This window comes from Mobula birostris, chromosome 15 (assembly GCF_030028105.1).
Source record: "Mobula birostris isolate sMobBir1 chromosome 15, sMobBir1.hap1, whole genome shotgun sequence".
NCBI lineage: Eukaryota > Metazoa > Chordata > Chondrichthyes > Myliobatiformes > Myliobatidae > Mobula > Mobula birostris.
In genome coordinates, this window is record NC_092384.1 from 8,457,870 (window position 1) to 8,477,719 (window position 19,850).

Genomic DNA, 19,850 nt, shown 5'->3' on the forward strand with positions numbered 1-19,850 from the left:
GTTGTCTGATCTGTGGTTACTGGTTTCAGATCCAGTTGGAGCATTCCTTGCCTCACTAAGACAGGCTGCACTGCATGATTTAGATACAAGCTGTGTCAGCAGAAATTTTGTCCTCTTGTACTTTACATTTCCTCTGTTGCACTGATTAGGGCAGGGAAAAAAACTCAGACTCACAAGCATCTCAGCTGATCTTAGTTTCAGGCAGATTGTGGGTTGACACAGACTCTGGACAGCCATCAACTGGAGTGCCCTTCAGAACTCTGCCCCGACGTGGACTTGCTGCAATAATGTCATGCAGTTAACAAGCAGAGCCTCAGCAGCACTTAACCTCAGGTGCTGTCTGCACGGAGTTTGCACTTTCCCCGTGATTGCTGAGCACTCTGGTTTCAAAGACTTGGAAGGTGAGAGGTTAATTGGCCACTGTGTATTGCCCTGTAATATGAGAAGGGCTTACCATGTCAATTCTGGGGCAGCGCACTCACCTTCGGTCCCCACTGGACACTCAGCTCTCAGCTGTGGCTCAAACTAGCTGTTTTTATGCAAAAGCAGCCACACCCCGGCATACTGCTTCAACAGCTGGGCTAATCCAGGTGAGAAAAGTCAGAGGGTCAGGTACCCCGGTGAGATAGGGACATGACTGTCCAAGCAGGCCACATCAGCTCTGGTGAACTCGGTGAGTGAGATCCAACATCCAGGAAGGCAGCTCTGCAATTCTTCATGGAGAGGGAAGGGCATGATATGGAACAGAAGTAGTCACGGTCGTCCACCGTAACCAAGGAAGACTCCAATTGTGACAACTACTTGTATCACTGGACCTGGACTTCAAGGGCGAGAGACTGCAGAGTGGACAAGTTTTTCCACTTTAAAACTCTCCCACACGTTTCTTTGTGCAGTTCACATCAAAATCTGTACAAATCTAACTGTCATTGTCAGATACGATTGACAACCAATCAGTCATGGCCCCTGGTGGGTGGATGAGTGGTCACTTTCTTGAGCAGCTCATTCCATATACACGCATCATGCTGTGTGGAAAAACTTACCCCTCTTCACTTTTAAATCTTCCCCCTCGCACATTAAATCTCACATTTAGACTCCTCAGCTATGAGAAAATGATCTGTAACTATCTACCATACCTATGCCCCTCCTCATTTTATAGATCTCTATAAGGTCACCCCTCAGCCTCCGATGCTCCAGGGAAGATGGTCTGAGACCAGCCACTCTCTCCTTATAACTCAAGTCCCGGCAGCATCCTCACTCCAGTGTGATCACATCCTTCCTGCAGCACGGCAACCAGAACTGCACACAATTACCCCAACTGTGGTGTAACCAACAATTTGTATCAGTACAATATGATAATCTCAACTCGTTTACTCTGTGCAACACATAAAAGTTGCTGGTGAACGCAGCAGGCCAGGCAGCATCTCTAGGAAGGGGTGCAGTCGACGTTTCAGGCCGAGACCTTTCGTCAGGACTAACTGAAGGAAGAGTGCATCTGCAGAATTCCTGTTGTTTGCGTCTTTTACTCTGGGCCTCAGCTATTGAGGTATGCATACCATATGCCTCCTTCATCCTGTCTACATATGTCACCACTTTCAGGGAACTATATACTTCTATCCCTCAAGTCTTTTTCTCCTCCCCAGGACCATATCATTCATGGTGTTTATCCTGTTTTAGTTTAAATGCATTATTTGCACTTGTCCAACTTAAGTTCCATCTGTCACTCCCTTACCCATACTCGCAGGTGACCTAGACCCTGTTGCAAGCCTCCTTCACTGTCCACTATGCCACCAATGTTGGTGTCATTTGCAAACTTACTAATCAAAGTACATTCATTATCAAAGAATACACAAGATACACACCTTGAGATGTGTTTGCTTACAGGCAGCCACAAAGCAAGAAACCCAAAGAACCCAATTTTAAAAAAGTAAAGACCAAAACCACTGTGCTGAGAAAGGGAAAAAAAGCGCGCACACACACACACACACACACACACACACACACACACACACACACACACCCCACCCCTCAACAACAGGAGCAGATGACAGCATTTCGAACCAGACTGAGTCCTTAGGTCTGCTCCTCAGAGCAGCAGGCCCAAGCCTCGATATCAAGTTCATCATATTAGAAGGACAAAAGGCCACAAAAGAGTGAACGAAATCAGTCCAGCCCTTGCCTCCGGTCCCGACACTCAGGCTTTCTAGTCTGTCTGGGCCAGTGTTTAAATTATCTAATAAATCGGTAATGCCTCGCTCCAGGATGCAGGCCCCGGTGCAGCAACACACTCAGGCCGTATAGCCTGAAGACATTCTCGATCTCACCAAATCAGCATGTACTTGGAATGATCCAACCTCACACCCGGGTTGTTGGATGGGCATCAATACCTCTGCATCGACTCCTCTCCAAGTTGTTTACTCTTAACAGCCACAGTGATACAAACTCCATCTGCCACCCCATCTTGAACACGTTGCTGTGTTCCAACTTTGCAATGCTTCCACAAGGCCCAACCTTTGAATCAGCTTTGCCTCTGCTTGCTTCTTCATTGTTTGTGGGGATAGCTGACCACAGTTTACTTCAGAAAAGGTGTTACTAGCAATGATTTTAGTCATATTTCTTGTCTTCTTCACTACCAGTAAGCTGACACACAGCTTCAGTACCACCATCTTAAACTGAATACTCATTCTTATTCAATTCATTAATGCATATTGACAAAGAATAGGGGCCAAACACCATTCCCTGTAGCATACCGCTGGTCAGAGGTCTCCACTACCACCATGCCAATGACTAGCTGACCTGCGGTCAATGGCAGAATCCGTGTAAATGAAAAATTGGGGAGGATAAAAAGGACTTGAGGTAAGATCAGTATAACTGGGTGGTTAATGATTGGTGTGGACTGCATGAATGCTGCCTGACTTGCTGAGTTCCTCCAGCATTTTGTCTGTTCCAGCATCTGCAGAATCTTGTGTGTCAGAGCCTGGGATCTATGGGTAATATACTAACAATTCCCTTCCTTCCTCCTGACTGTCCAGGCAAGAATGAGAAGCACAAATCTCACTTCCCATTCTGTGTTCCTGTCTTATCACAAACAGGAAAGGAAAAGATCTGGAGATAAGCAGGGTGGAGTAACCGGATAAACAGACAAAATTAAACCAAACTCAGCAGCTAACAAAATACTTCCATTTAAAGGAAGGCATGTCAGTTCAAAGAGCTTTGCCCAGAATAACCACAACCATCATCTCATCAAAGAACAATTCAATATTCCCTAATTAATGCTCCCTCCGCACCCCTTCCTGGATCATGGCAATGTGAATCAGAAATCCAGAAAACTGACAAATTGGATACTCAAATACAAATCCTACCCTATTTCTGGAGCTGTGGAGTTTAAATTCAGTTAGTAATCGGAATTTGGAAAGTCAGTAACTCATAGTTATTAATAATAACCACAAAACTAAGAACATCAGGGGGTGGAGGTTAAAAAACACTGGCTCACTGATGGCCTTCGAGGGAGAGAATGGCTGAACGAGTCATTCAACTGTACCAATCCAATCACAGTCTCAGAAAGAATGAAACCTTCACCAGGAGTAAAGATGGCCGTTCGGAAGTGGGGAAAAAATGCTTGTCATGTCATTGATGTTGTTACGTACCCCCTAACTGGGTTGCCAAACCAGCAGAAATGGATCACTCAGTTGGAGTCTGGATTACTAGATCTAAGAAAGTTTTATTAAAGAAACAAGCAACACAGTAATCGAAAGGATAATAAATGCAACAGTTCAGCAATGATAAACACACATGTGCACAGAATTAAGATAACAGGATCAACCAAGCTCTATCGTTGTCTAGGGGTAAATGACCAATTTTAAAGTGACACAAAGTCCAGTTCAATTTAGTTCAGTTCGCAGTAATCGTTGCCATGGCGATGGACAACGTGGGGGGAGGGAGAGAGGGAGAACGAGAACGACTGATCATTCAGACACGGCTTCCACTCACAGACCGGCGATATTGCTCACAAGCAGCTTTCGGGCGAGTCCTTTGTGATGTCACCTGGGGTCACCGACTGTGACCCCTCCTCCAGATGCGGTTGATCCTCTACAGTGAACCCAGCACCCAAGCGAGGGTGGACACACACCGGGTTCCCGCTGATCGTACCTTTCCACCCTGTGCGTTTATGGCCCGGTACTTCCCACCGACTTGTGAGAGACACACCGCTTCCAGGGTCTCGTTACCTCGGGTGTCGTGTGTGTCCTGCCTTAGCGAACCTGTCCCTTTTTATCCCCCTGCTGGGGTATCGCCTGTCCATCACTTCAAACAGTTCAGGGTTCAAAGGGGGAGCCACTCTAGACAATACCCAGACTGATGGCTCCTTCATTAACACCTCCAAATGCTGCTTCATTGTGTGCCCTATCTCTCCCTCCCCCGAGGACAGGTGGCAGACCAACTGCTGATGCCACTGGTGCTAGCCCAGGCCAGCAAACAACTTAATTTATGTGTATTCTCGTCACAATGTTCAGGTTAGGTGCTGAATCACAAATAATTTAAGAGGTTGGTGTCCCACACAAATATCTCCCTAACATTGTCAGAGGCTGCAATCATCCAGAAGCTGTGGATTGAACAGCCAGAGAGTACAACCACTCGTCTGGCTCTGAAGTCGGACCCTTAAGTACAGGTACTCAAGCTGCTGAAATGACCACAGAGGAAAAGACAGTAGACCTCTCTGCAGGCATCCAGGGTCACTGGGAACTTGACTACACTTTCGATTAAGTGCAATGAGGTGGCAGTGTAGCTTAGCAGTTAGCACAACCCTTTACCGTAGACAGCTGTAAAATCAGGGTTCGATTCCCAGGAGTTGTACGTTCTCCCTATGAATGCATGGGTTTCCTCCGTGTGCCCGGGTTTCCTCCCACATCCCAAAGTTAGAGTGAATAAGTTGTGTGTGTTGCTTGGATTTCCAGCATCTACAGATTTTCTCTTGTTTGAAGTACAATGTTGGCATCGGAGCCATGGTGAAACTTGCAGGCTACCCAGTACGATCCTCACTGATTTGATTTGACACAAATGACATATTTTACTACGTGTTCCTATGTACAAGTGACAAATAAAGCTAATCCATCAATTTAAAAGCTTAAAAAATCAGCCAGAACTGATCATTTCCGCCTACTTCACGTAAAGGGGGCCAGTTGAAAAATCAAACTCACAGCTCGGAACTGAAACACATTGATCAGACCCAGGTGGGGGATGAGGCGAATGATAAAGAGACTGAGCTAACACAATGAGGGCTCTCTGGGCACCAATTACCTTCAGCATTAAGAGATTGCTTTAAACAGGAAATAAAGACTTGAATTTATTTAGCACCTTTCATGACCTCAGACAATCCCAAAGCACTTGGAGAGGAATCAATATTGTAATGAAGGAAATGAAACAGTCATTTTGTGTACCATGAATTCCCACAATCCATTAGTGATTGGAATGCAGGGCATGTTGTGACATTGTCTCCAGGAATAAATATTGACCAGGATACCAGCACAACTGACGCTCTGCTTTGAAATAATGCCACAAGATCCTTTTATGCCAACTCGCAAATGCCGATAATTTATTGTGAACGTGTACTAGGGAAGAGGCAGCTGGTTGTGAGATACAGATTTATTTATCACATGTACATCAAAACATACATACATCCCTCAAAGTTACTGCAGGGAGTGTTGGCATTTACTTCAGGAGATTGAAGTCAAGAGCCACGAGATAATGTGGCTCTATAAAACCCTGCTTAGATTATTGTAAACACAAGAGGCTGCAGATGCTAGAAACCCAGAGCAACGCACAAAATGCTGAGAGAGCTCAGCAGGTCAGACAGCATCTACAGAATTGAATAAACACTTGACACTTCAGGCCAAGACCCTTCATCAGGACAGGAAAGGAAAGGGGAAGATACCAAAATTAAAAAGATGGGGGGAGGGGGAGGAGGCCCAGTCTCCACTTTCCACAGGAACTACTCCCTCCCTTGCCCATTCATCCCTCCCCACTAATCTTCCTCCACATTCCTGAAGAGACAGACCTGCCCTTTTACCTCCTCCCTCACCTTTAATCAAGATCCCAGACAATCCTTCCAGGTGAGGCAACACTTCAGCTGTGAATCTGTTGTGGTCGTCTATAGTATATGGTGATCCCTATGTGGCCTCCTCTACAATGGTGAGACCTGACGTAAATTGGTGGACCGCTTTGTCGAGCACCTCCGCTCCCAATGACAAAAGTGGATTTTCCAGGAGGGCAACCATTTTAATTCCTATCCCCATTCCCGTTTCGACATGAAAGTCAATGGCCTCGTCTTCTTCCATGATGAGGCCACTCAACATTTCAGGCCAATGTCTTTCCACCCCCTTTCCTCTCTTCTCCATCCCTCTGCACAACTTAGAAACACATGCAATTTCCAAAATATTCACATTTCTGAAGAAACATCATAGACCTGAAGTCTAACATTTCCTCCTTCTGCAGATGCTGTTGTTGGTGGTTTTAGATCCCCGAATTAGCAGTTCCTTGTTTTAACGCTGAGTGTGTTAGATCAATTCATTGTGTTCGACTGGAGTTGAACAGCCTACCTTATTTGAGATTCCAGGACATTACAGCTAACCCAATAATCATGCAGTATTAAGTACATTGATCTGGTTCAGTTATCATTTCTCTTCAAATCAGTAGGTTATCACCCCACCCATGTATATCCTAAGCCCCTCACGTTGGCTCTGCCATTCAATAAAATTGCATCTGATTACATCCACACCATCTTTCTGCAAAAAGCCCAAATCCCATGATTCCACCAATATCAAAAGGTCCTCCAGAATCTGCTTTGAATCTACATGGTGCACAGACGCATAGTAGTTAGCATACTGTTAATACAGCGCTAGTGACCCAGGTTCAATTCCATTGTTATTTGTAATAAGTTTGTACGTTCTCCCTGTGACCATGTGGGCTTCCTCCAGAAGACGTACCTTTAGGGTTAGTGAGTTGTGGACGTGCTCTGTTGGTGTTGGATGCGTGGCAACACTTGCTAGCTGCTCAGCGCAATCCTTGCTGATATGATTTGACGGAAAGGACACATTTCACTGCAGATTTTGATATATATGTGACAAATATAGCTAGTCTCTCATCTCTAGTGAACAAGTTTCCACCATCCTCCTGAATGAAGAATTCATCACTCTCTCAAAATTCTTTTCCTCTGGGGTGACTTCACTTGCAATGCAAGGTTGCTGCATTATTGGAAGTCCCACCCTCCCCATAAAGTCAGAGATTCGCAGCACAGAAATGGGCTCTTCAGCCAGAGGCTGCGCTGACAATCGAGCACACATTTACACTCATCCTATCCACTTCACATTCCTATCAACTCTCTCAGATTCAACCACTCACTGCTGTATACAAGCACAAATGTGTGCACGGTGCAATGAAACACCTACATGCAGCAGCATCACAGATATAAGCAACATCTACAAGGAAAACATAAATTACACACTATTTTTTTACCAGAAACAACACAATTAGAATAAAACAAGAGTCCACTGTAGTATACAGTGGTCACCGTGTTTCTGTCATCCCGGGGCTCAAGAGGGTGACAGTCGAGAGGAGTGCTTTGAGCAGCTGGTTATGGATCACATTAAGTTCCATCCTCCTGCTACACTGGACCCTTTCCATTTGTTTATTGCTCAAATCGGTTCACTGATGATGCCCTAGATTCCGCACTCCACTCCGCCCTGCCCAACTGGAAAATGATGGCCTATATGCCAGGATGCTGTTTATGGACTTCTGATCAGCATTTAATATGATCATCCCTCAGAAGCTGTTGGGTAAACTATCCTCACAAAATGCTGAAGGAACTCAGCAGCAGGCCAGGCAGCATCTATGGAAAAAGAGTAAAGAGTTGCAGCTTCAGGCTGAGACCTTTCATCAGGACTGGGGAAAAAAAAGATGAGAAGGCAGAGAAAGAAGGTGGGAGGAGGGGATGAAGTAAAGAGCTGGGAAGTTGATGGGCCGGAGAAGGTGGAATCTGATAGGAAGGGTAGAGGACCATGGAAGAAAGGGAAGGGGGAGAAGCACCAGAGGGAGGTGATGTGCAGGTGAGAGGGAGAAATAGGAATGGGAATTGGTAAAGGGGGGGGGGGGCAATTACCAGAAGTTCAAGAAACCAATACATCAATTCACTGATGACACAACAGTGAATCAATCAACAGCGAGGTAGCGTAGACAGAAGAGGTAGAGCAGTTATTTGAAAGGTGTGAGCAAAACATGGACAAGATCAAAGAAATGACTGTGGACTTTAGGGAAGCGCAGGTGGACTACTCCTCACTGCACATACACAGCTCCTCTGTGGAGTTTCTGATTTCTGGGAGTGCACACCTGGTCTCTGAACACTACCAGAGTGCCCTGACCAGCTGCATCACCATCTGGTACAGGAATCTGACCGCAAGACCCTACAAACGATTGTGATGACTGCTGAGAGAATCATCAGGATCTCACTTTCACCCATCAGAGATATTGATCAGGAGCGCTGCATACATAGGGCCCTTAGCATTATTGATGACTCCTTCCATTCATCCAACAATCTCTTAACCTCCTATGATCCGGCAAGAGGACAAGAATTATTAGGATGGGAAACCGCTTCTTCCTCCAGTATACAAGACTACTGAACTTCCTGCTACCATCCAGGTCTTATAACATTTGAGGCACCAGTTTACCTCTGTCATGAATGCACCTTATTATTTGTTAATTTATCGGTGGTAATATTACTTTATGTTAGGTGTGTGAGTTTCATGTTCTGTGTTGTGCATCTTGGTCGAGAAGAACACGGTCTCGTTTGGTGGTACTCATGTTCTTGGTTGAATGACAATAAACTGAACTTGAACTCTATGGTGAAGTAGTTATCGTTTCAAAAAAATAAATGCTTGAAGGGAAGTAGCTGTTTTCGGTGATGGACTTCAGGCTTCTGTACCTCCATCCTGACGTTAACTGCAAGAAAATGAAGGTACCTCAGGTGAAGGAACTCCTCATACCCTCACACCTAGAAGCCTGTTCAACAACCTGCGAATGGTATGTTCTGGGATCAATGCCTAAAGGTCAAGTTAATACCCAGAAGTTGGCAAAGTCCAGAGACAGGAAATCTAAAAGGCCAGAGACCTAAGTTGGTGAGTGCAGAGCCAGGGGCCTGAGGGCCAAGGAGGGGAGGTTTGAGGCCTGATGACTGCGAGTGTGAGTGTCCAGGGAAGAGGAATGGAGGTCCAGAAGCAGCCTATCCTGGAATTGCAGGCCCGTCTGTATGGATAAAGGGGTGCATGGGTGGGTAGCTGGGAGTATGGGAAAGGGGCTTGTTTTACTGCTATTGTCTTGTGTTGTTCTGATTGCTGTTTGCGTCGTTCTGTTGAATGTCAGTGCTAGAATGTGTGCAACACTTGGTTATTAAAGCAAACAACACATTTCATGTATTTTGCAATGTACGTGTGATAAATAAATCTGAATCTGTGAAGACACACTCTCCACTTGCTTGGGTGAATGAAGCTCCAACAGCCTGAAAAAAAAATCAATGACAAAAGCCTGATTGGCTTTTTTGTGGAAGTAACAAAACAACTCGATGAAGGTAGAGCAGTGGATGTGGTGTACGTGGATCTTTGTAAGGCATTTGATAAGCTTCTTCATGGAAGATTGAGCCAGAAAGTCACAAGGCATTGGATCTATGGAAACTAGGCAGTGTGGATTTGGAATTGGCTTGGTTAGAGAGGGCAGTGGTAACTGGAGCATATTCTGCCTGGACATCCATGACTAGAGACATTCTGCAGGATCTGTGCTGGAACCTCTGCAACTTGTGATTTTTATAAATGACTTGGATGAGTAAATGGAAGAGTGGGTTAACAAGTTTGCAGATGACACAAAGGTTGGTGGTGTTGTGGATAGCATATAAGGTTGTTGTAGGTTACAACAGAACACTGACAGCTTGCAGAGCTGGACTGAAAGGTGGCAGATGGAGTTCAATCCAGAAAAGTGTGAAGTGATACACTTTTAAAGTTCAAATTTGAAGGCAGAGTACAGAGTTAATGGCAGGATTCTTAGCAGTGTGGAGAAACTGAGAGTCCTTCAAAGTTGCCATGCAAGTTGACAGGGTGGTTAAGGTGGTGAATGGTTTGTTGGCCTTCACGAATCAAAGGATTGAGTTCAAGAGCTGTGAGGTAAAGCTTTAGCTCTACAAAATACTGGTTAGACCACACAAGAGTTTTGTGTTCACTTCTAGTTGCCTCAATATGGGAAGGATGTGGAAGCTTTAGAGAGAGTGCAGAGTAGATTTGCCAGGATGCTGGCTAGAATAGAGAGCTTGTCTTACGAGGATACATTGAGCCATTTAGGGTTTTTCTCTTTGCCGTGAAGAAGGATGAGAGGAAACTTGATTAACGTGTATTTGATTATAAACAGGCAGTGATAGGGTGAATAGCCAGCCCTTTTTCCCCAAAACAACCATGACCAATACTAGAGGACATCTTTTTAAGGGGAGTGGAGGAAAATTTAGAGCAGAAAATGGCCACAGTATGCACCAACTAGAAAATGCACTGCAGTTACTCACCCAGGCTAGTGTATCCTCCCAGATCTCTAACACATAGCAATGTTAAGGCAGCAGCTGGATCTAAATTCAACAGCACTGAGGAGTACCTGCCCAGAACGACTGCCATGGGTCCACCGTTTTAAGGGCAATTAGGGAGATGTCAACAATGTCCATGCGCAAAAATAAACAAACAACGGTAGCAATACTACCTGAATCACTGACATATGTTGTGAAATTTCTTGTTTTGCCAATAAGTTACAATAAAGAATGTGCAGTATATAAAAATATAAATAAGTGGTGCAAAAGAGAGCAAAATAATGGTCATGTTCAGGGACCTTTCAGAAATCTAACGGTGGAGGGGAAGAAGTGTGTGTCTTCAGGCTTCTGTACCTCCGCCCTAATGGTAATAGTGAGAAGGCGGCACATCCTGGATGGTGAGGGACCTTAATGATGGATGCCACCTTAATGAGGCCTTATGAAGAGATCCTCGATGGTGGGAGGCTAGTGTCCGTGATGGGATTGGCCAGAGTTTACAACACACTACACCATTTTGCAAACCGGCACAGTGGATACTCTCTTCCAGACAGTGATGCAACTGGGCAGAATGCTCTCCACAGTACATCTGTAGACACTTGCTAGACTCTTTGGTGACACACCAATTCCCTTCAAATTCTGAATGAAATATAGTCACTGGTGTGCCTTCTTCACAATTGCATCAATATGTTGGGTGCCGGATCGAGCTTCAGAGATGCTGACACCCAGGAACTTGAAACTGCTCACCTTTTCCACTGCTAACCCCTTGATGAGGACTGCTGTGTGTTCCCCCGACTTTGCCCTCCTGAAGTCCACAGTTAAATCCTTGGTCTTACTGACGGTGAGTGCAAGGTTGTTGTTGTGACACCACTCAACCAGCTGATCTATCTCACTCCTGTACACCTCCCCGTCACCGTCTGAGATTCTGCCAACAACAATGGTGTCGGTGAATTTAAGAACATTTGCAGAGAGTAAAGCAGTGGGTTAAGGATGCATTCTTCAGATGCCTGTGTTGATCACCCACAACTGTGGTCCCCCAATGAAGTAGTCAAAGATCCAGTTGTAGAGGGAGGTACAGAGGCACAGATTTTGAAGCTTGTTGATTAATACTGAGGGTATGATGGTGTTGAACACTGAGCTGTAATCAACAAACAGCAGCCTGATGTAGATATTGCTATTGTCCAGGTGGTCCCAGGCCAAGTGGAGAGCCAGTGAGATTGTATCAGCTGTAGACCTATTGTAGTGGGTCCAGAAGTTAATTCTAGCCATGTGAGTGCTACTGGGGGATAGTTATTGAGGTAGCCCGCCCTACTTTTCTTGGGTATGCCCTATTAAAGCAGGTGGGAACCTCTGATGGCATCAGAGATTGAAGTTGTCTTTAAACACGCTAGCTAATTGGATGGCACAGGTTTCCAGTGGCCTGCCAGGTACACCATCAGGGCCTGATGCCTTTCAAAGGTTCACCAACTTGAAAGATGGTCAACTCCCTCGCCAGATAAAATGGATGATACTTATCCACTAGATGTTCTAGGTCAGGGGAGCAGGACTGAGACAGAACCACCATGATGTGTTAGTCACAAAGCAAACGCTCCCGTCTCTGCCTTTACTCGATGCTGCTGCCTGCGGTGGAAGGTGAAGGCCTCTGGCTGCAGTGCTGTGTCCAGAGTTATGTCTCTGTGAAGTAAAGTACACAGCTGTTCCTGATGTTCCTCTTGTACTGCAATCTTGCTCTGAGGTCTTCAGTGTTATTTTCTAGACACTACATTAACCAGGAGTACGATAGGGAGTGAGGGACCTCAAGGTCCTGCATTTCAGTTTTACCTGCGGTCCAGCCCTATGGCCATGTTTCCTTAACGGGATACTGCACTCTCTGCCTGGGTGATTTTGATGACTGAACCAGCACAGATATGTTTGTCAAACATATGCCTTACAGCTCCAGAGACCTGGGTTTAACCCTGACCTTGGGTGCATGGAGCTAGCATCTTCTCCCTGTGGCCATATGGATTTTCTCTGGATGCTCTAGTTTACTCCCACTCCCTAAAGACACATGATTTGGTAGGTTAATTGGCCAATGTCAAATGCCCCTGGTGTGTAGGTGAGTGGTAGAATCAAGGATGAGTCAAGAAGGAAGTGAGGAGAATGAAATGGGATTAACGTAAGTGGGTGGTTGATGGCTTGTGCAGATTTAACAGACAAAGGGCCTGCTTCTGTATTGTATCCCTCTGACTTCAAATATTGGTAGGAGAGACCACTGCACCATCTGTGCCATGTATTCTTACCATCATGTTACCATTGTGTAAAACAGGTACAATCACATGTGGCAGCTCAGATTTGGATGCGATGGACCTGGAGAAACCAAAATCTGTAGCCTTATGGCGGCATACCGCTTACTCCCCCATTCTTTTCCAGTATAACCCAATTGCAAAGAGGCCCACAGACTGTTATGCTGGGACCTAAAAGTGAGGTGGCAACCCGGTCAGATGTGACGTAGCATGTCCTGTGTGCTAAAGCAACAGAAGCGATCAACCGACCACACCAAAGCTTCGCAGTCCTGCATACTGGTGGACAGTTAGTTAGACCTGTCCTAGGGTTGGAGAACTCTGTGTGAGTGGTAGGGAGGAAAGGGGATTGTTTTGCTGTTGTTGTTTTCTTGCTTGTTGTGTCCTGTGTTGTTCTGCCAAGCATTGTGGGCACAATCATAAACATGGGAAAATCAGTAGATGCTGGAAACCCAGAGCAGCAACACACAAAATGCTGGAGGAACTCAGCAGCTCAGGCAGCATCTATGGAAAAGAATAAACTTGAAAACAGTTAATTTCGGGCCAAGACTCTTCCTCCATAGATACTGCCTGACCTGCTGAGTTCCTCCAGCACCTGGTGTGTGACACTGTGTTGTTGCCAGAATGTGTCATGACATTTGAGGGCTGCCCTCAGCAGATCATTAGGTTGACGCAAACATTGCATTTCACTGTATGCTTCAATGTACATGCGATAAATAAACCTGAATCTGAATTATAAGTTGAGTGCAATGGCCCTGAATAAAACGGAGGTCAATGGGTATCACAACAAAAACAATCCAGAAGCTGCTGTTGTAGTCCTATGAGGGAAGAGGGTAATGTTTGGACGTCAATACTTCCATCGCTACAGGATTTCCTCAGGGCAATACTCTATAGTCATAGTCATACTTTATTGATCCCGGGGGAAAATGGTTTTCGTTACAGTTGCACCATAAATAATAAATAGTAATAGACATAGTAATAGTCATAGAAATAATAAATAGTAATAGAAAATAGTAATAAATAGTTAAATAGTAATATGTAAATTATGCCAGTAAATTATGAAATGTCCAGGACCAGCCTATCGGCTCAGGGTGTCTGACCCTCCAAGGGAGGAGTTGTAAAGTTTGGTGGCCACAGGCAGGAATGACTTCCTATGACGCTCTGTGCTGCATTTCGGTGGAATGAGTCTCTGGCTGAATGTACTCCTGTGCCCACCCAGTACATTATGTAGTGGATGGGAGACATTGACCAAGATGGCATGCAACTTGGACAGCATCCTCTTTTCAGACACCATCTTCAGCTGCTGCATGATCCTTCCATCATGTGAGGAACGTCATCTCACACACTCAATGTTTCAGCCTCTTCCTCTCTCCCATCAGATTTCTGAATAGACAATGAATCCATGAACTTTACTTCACTGCTTTTTTTCATCTCTTTGTGCCCTGCTCATTTATTTTTTTAATATATGTACGTAATTTATAGTTTGATTTTATGTATTATATACTGGGACTGCACACGCCACGACATTGCTGGTGATGTTACACCTGACTCTGACAATCACTCAGTGTACTGAAGGCAACTTTGGCTGATGTTCAACACAATAGCCGAGCCCATCTTCCACTTCGCTGAACAAGCTACATAAATTCTGTCGCAATAAGAGCACGTGAGTGATTAACTCCTCCTGACACTCCCACAAGATCTACATCACGCATTTGACCAGGCTGAGTCCAGCTCCAATATCAGACAAAGAACCTCACTCCATTAAGGTCAGAGCAGCCAACTTGACTGGCACCCCATCCACCACTTCATCTTGTGTGCGTGTGTCAACTATAAGATAGCGACTCTCGTCTGTGACCATGATGGCAATGCAGAGCGAGCATTGGAACATCACCATCTATGGGTCCTCCTCACCACCCTCGCTTGGAAATGTTTTACTAAATCAGAATCAGGCTTATTATCACTAATATACATTTGTTGTTTTGCAGCAGCAATAGAGTGCAAAGACATTAAAAATCACTTTAAGTTACAATAAGTAAATTACTGCAAAAGAGGAGTAGTAAGGTGGTGTTCATGGACCATTCAGAAATCTGATGGCACAGGGGAAGAAGCTGTTCCTAAACCGTTGAGTATGGGTGTTCAGGCTGTCTGATGGTAATAATGAGAAGAGGGCATGTCCTGAATGGTAAAGATCCTTAATGCGGGATGCCAGCTTCTTGAGGTACTGCCTTCTCTAGATGACCTTGACGGTGGGCAGAGTTGTGCACTTTATTATCATTACACCTAAATCCCAGAACTCTCTCCCAACAGCACTGTTCAAAGCCGATCCTTCACCAGGAGGATGGCAGCAGTTCAAGGAGATGCTCACCCCCACCTTCCCTGGGGAAATTAGGGATGCGTAGTGATGCCCCCATCACATAAATAAGTAATAATGAAGCAAGCCTCTGATTCTACTGATGCAGCCAACTTCAGTGCTGCCAAAGTTACTACAACAATGAGCGCAATGTTCAATTTTTCTTAAGGATTGTGAATGGAACAGCCATAAACCACTGGCATCCTTCCCTGGAACAGTCAAAGTAGTCAGCCTTCTCCAACTGATGTCACTGTAAACCATGGTCAGCATCGTTTAAATGCTTTCCACAGTTTTATGCTCCCAAATAAACCAGGAGCAAAAAAAAGAAATATTATTTCAAGGTAGAAGTTAATATTTCTTTCCTCATCCCCATTTGACCCTGATGAGGGTTTTCCTAAACTGCAGCAATGCGCAAAATGAGGACTCTCCTACAAATAGCATTGCAGAGAGAATTTCCATAACTTTAATCCACAGACAAGGAAGAATGCTGACATCCAAACTGGAATGGTGGGAACTCAACTTGTCATTTTTTCCCCTCACGACAGCCTAGAAGGCTGAGGGGTGACCTTGTAGGTTATGAGAGGCTTAAAAAAGATGGTCAGAGTCCTTCTCCCAGGGTAGGGGAGTCTAAAACCAGAGGGCACAGATTTAAGGTGAGAGGGGAAAAAAATTAAAGGTTGAGGGAAAGTTTTATCACACAGAGGATGATGTATACATGGAAGGAACTGCGAGATATGGTGGAGACAGAACCAATTATAGAATTCAAAAGGCATCTAAAAAGTTATTTCGATAGGGGAGCCATAGAGGGATTTGGGTCTAATGTGGCAGATGCAATTGGACAAGAAAAACATCATGGTCAGCATGAACAAGTTGGGCAGATGGGCCTTTCTGTTCAACTCTGTGACTCTTTATTTTGAAAGCGAGCGCGAAAGCTAGCGCCACCACCACTTTGTCAAACTCTGTACTACAAAGTCAGTGTGGTGAATCGTTGGCTCACACGCTAGGTTGAAACTGGGATTGTTTAGTGTGTTAATCTGAAGCTGCATGATCTGGTATTTCCCTCACTGCATCCATCAGTCTGGGGTGGAAAGGTGGGTTCACCATGCTTCCAAAAAAAAAGGCATGAATGGTGACACCAGGCATATGCAAACAAATAAGCTGGCAGCATACTGAAGCTGCGACATCTAGGTGGGAATTGCTGTGTAATTAAACAGCAAGAGGGAGGTGGTGGACCTAGAGCATTCTAGTGATAACAGGCCCAGTAACAAACAAAGGCTGAAGCACCTGTGAACAGTTTTAGTCAGAGTGTAGAGTGGTGATCCACCTCGTTTTCCTCCCAAGATCAGCATCATCACAGAAAACTATCTCTAGCCAAAGAAAAGGGCTTCCCTTCCTCCACCGCATCTCTTCCATTTCACACACATCTGCACTCAACCTCATCCACCCACCACCCCAAGAGGAACAGGGCCCCTCTTATCCTCTCCTTCACCCCACCAGCCTCTGTGTGCAGCAAATAATTCCCCACAACTTCCACCACCTTCAACGGGATCCCACCACTAAGCACATGCTTCCCTCTCCCACTTGACTTACAGCTTTTCAGAGGAATCGCTCCCTATGCGATTCTCTTGTCCATTTGTCCCTCCCCATTGATCTCCCTCCTGGCACTCATCCCTGCAAGCAGGACAGGTGTTACACCTGCCCCTACACCTCCTCCCCTACTCAGGGCCCAAACAGTCCTTCCTGTGAGTCTGTTGTATCTGGTGTGGCCTCTTGTATATCAGTGAGACCCGATAGATTGGGAGACCGCTTCACCAAGCACCCAAGCTCTGTCTGCCAGAAAAAGCTGGATCTCCCAGTGGCCACCCATTTTAATTCCACTTTCCATTCCAACATGTCAGTCCACTGTCGCAATGAGGCCTCACTCAATTTGGAGGAGTAACATCTTATATTCTACCTGGGTAGCCTCCAACCTGATGGCATAAACATCAATTTCTCAAACTTCCGGTAACATCCCCCCCCCCAATCTACTCCCCATCCCCTTTTCCCTCTCTCACCTTATCTCCTTGCCTGTCCATCGCCTCCCTCCGGTGTTCCTCTTTAATTCACTCCTCCCCCCCTCAGAATTTCACCTATCACCTTGTGTTTCTTCTGCCTCTCCCGACTCCTGATCTATTGTTCTCCAGTCCTGCTGAAGGGTCTCGGCCCAAAATGTTGACTGTACTCTATCCATAGATGCTGCCTAGCCTGCTGAGTTCCTCCAGCACTGTGTGTGTGTGTGTGTGTGTGTGTGTGTGTGTGTGTGTGTGTGTGTGTGTGTGTGTGTTTGTTTGTGTGTTAGTTACTATCTCTAGCCAATTTGATTCATTCCACGTGGAATCAGCATAAGGTGGAGAGCACAGCAAAGGTTACGGACCAAGACAACGTTGAACTGTGGCACCAAAGAACTGCACTCCAAAACTAGCTGCAACTCTGATAAACTGTGCTTAGATAATTACAACATTGACATCTACTAATATTAGCCAGAAACACCACCCATAAAAACAACCAATGAGGCCGATTACTCTCCTGCCCACTGTCAATAGCAGCGATGGAAGCTGATATTGACGGTATGGTCAAGTAACAGCCGACTTTTTTGTAGTAATGTCAAGGATCCACACCAGTCCAGAACTCATCACAGTTTACAGCACAAGAAAGAGAAGGAGAAGCCATTCAGCCTCTTTTGCCTTCTTCACCATTAATGCAATCAATGCTGATCAGGGCCACTTTACTGCATTTACTCAGTATTCCAACATGTATTGATCTCGGAATTGAACAACCTCAGTGACGGAACTGCCACAGCCCTCTTTAGAAGGGGATTCCAAGAGAATCATCATGAAGAGGTTTCTCCTTGTCTCTGTCCTGAATGGTGACTGTGACCTATAACTCTAGACTTCCCAGTGGAGAGATCAACTCCACAGCGACCCACCCAAGCCCTGAAAATGTTGTGTCTTTCAATGAGATCACTTTGCTTTTGCCTCGGGCCAGTCTTCCGAATCTCTCCTTGCAAAGCAAACCTCAGAATTAATTTGACAAATCTCAACTGCACTTCTAGAGCAAGTGATCCTTCGTTGGATGGAGAGGCCAGACCTGTATGTAATATTCCAGATGTGGTCTCAGCAGGCCCTTGCATAATTGAAACAAGATGTCACTTTGCTTGCACTTCAATTTTGTGCAACACTAAACTGACTTGGCGATCCATTGCTCTTCCTTCATCACTACAAGGTCTGAATCCTAGAACGTCCTCTCCTGTTGCTCTCTGGAAGCACCTTCACACCAGGACTGCTGTAGTTCAAGAAGCCAACTCACCACTTTGCCCCCTCCAGTTCCTCAAGGGGCAATTGGGGATGGGCAAAACACAATCTTTTGCCATGGTGTGTTTGAGTTATCATTTATCTGCTTATAATTAAAGCATGGTAACTTACAGACAGCCGCAGGAGTTGAACCCATCTCGCCTGTGCTGTAATGCCATTACACTAACTGTACTGCCAATTAATTCCATGGTCAACAGTTTCTATAACAGTCCACCGCCATTCAGGTCAGACCCATAATTACCAACAGTTTACCACTAGTACTGTGTGGTAGAGCAACACCAGAAAAACAACGGGCAACAGCAGTACAGAGTCCAGTTATACAGTCACAGACCTCCACTCTGGAACAGGGCTATTTTGAGACAGCATTACACTTACGGCAACTGCACTGCTGTGACACCCCACTTGGTAAACTGACAAACCTGTGTCCACCAGCTCAAATCCCCACATCCCCCCCTCCCCATTGCCACCTCATAGAGATTTCTCACATAAACCCAAAACTACATGGACAGAATCCATAACCTTTGGGTCCGGAGCGCATAAACCTCTTTTGCAAAATTCTGACTGTTGTTTTGTAAGTATGGAATAGTCTCAATTTGCAGCTGGTCCAAAGCAGGTCACTTGGCAACAGCGATGCCCTCTGTGCACAGAACGGGGCCTTCTGTTTAATCAATTGCACAATCCTGTCAATAGTCCCAGGGGTGGCCTTGCTAGGAATAAAGGGCACAGTTGGCTTGGGGCAACAAAACGTGAGAGTGCATGCCAAGGTCAGTGTAAAGGGTACTATTTCCTCCCAGGCACACTTCTGCAAGATAAATAGTCCTATCACCGCCTTATCTTTGTTTTTTAGTATTTAAATCCCAGGACGCAGCAGCAAAAGGGCGGCCATTTCTAAATAAAAATACTTTGTGGTAGCTACTAAACAGTTAGTCAGTTTTCCCAAAATGAAGTAAGATCTGATCATCTCCATCTTCTGCAGACAAAACCGGTTTAAACCCAACTCTTAATTCAGCGTTCAGTCAAGACGGGGGGGGGGGGGGTCGGAATTTAAAACCACTTTAAAATTAATTGGTATTGCAGCATCCCTGTGAAGTGTTTTATAAACACGCATGGGTGCCAGTGACTGAACCGTGTATGGATTCTGCACACACCATGAGAAATCTCTCACAGCAGCGACCTGCAGTGCTTCCGAAGCCAGCGTTTTCCCGGAGCAGAGAGAAGGAGCAAGGAGCTATATTTCTGACATCGCTCCGCCCTCTTCCAACAACATTTCATGG

At 45.4% G+C, this 19,850-nt stretch overlaps 1 protein-coding gene across 9 annotated transcripts in view; it reads right to left on the reverse strand.

Annotated features, from left to right (window-relative positions):
• Positions 1-19,850, reverse strand: part of mtss1lb (MTSS I-BAR domain containing 2b) — a 205,388-nt gene that overhangs the window by 184,375 nt on the left and 1,163 nt on the right. The gene's annotated exons all lie outside the window — the stretch shown is intronic.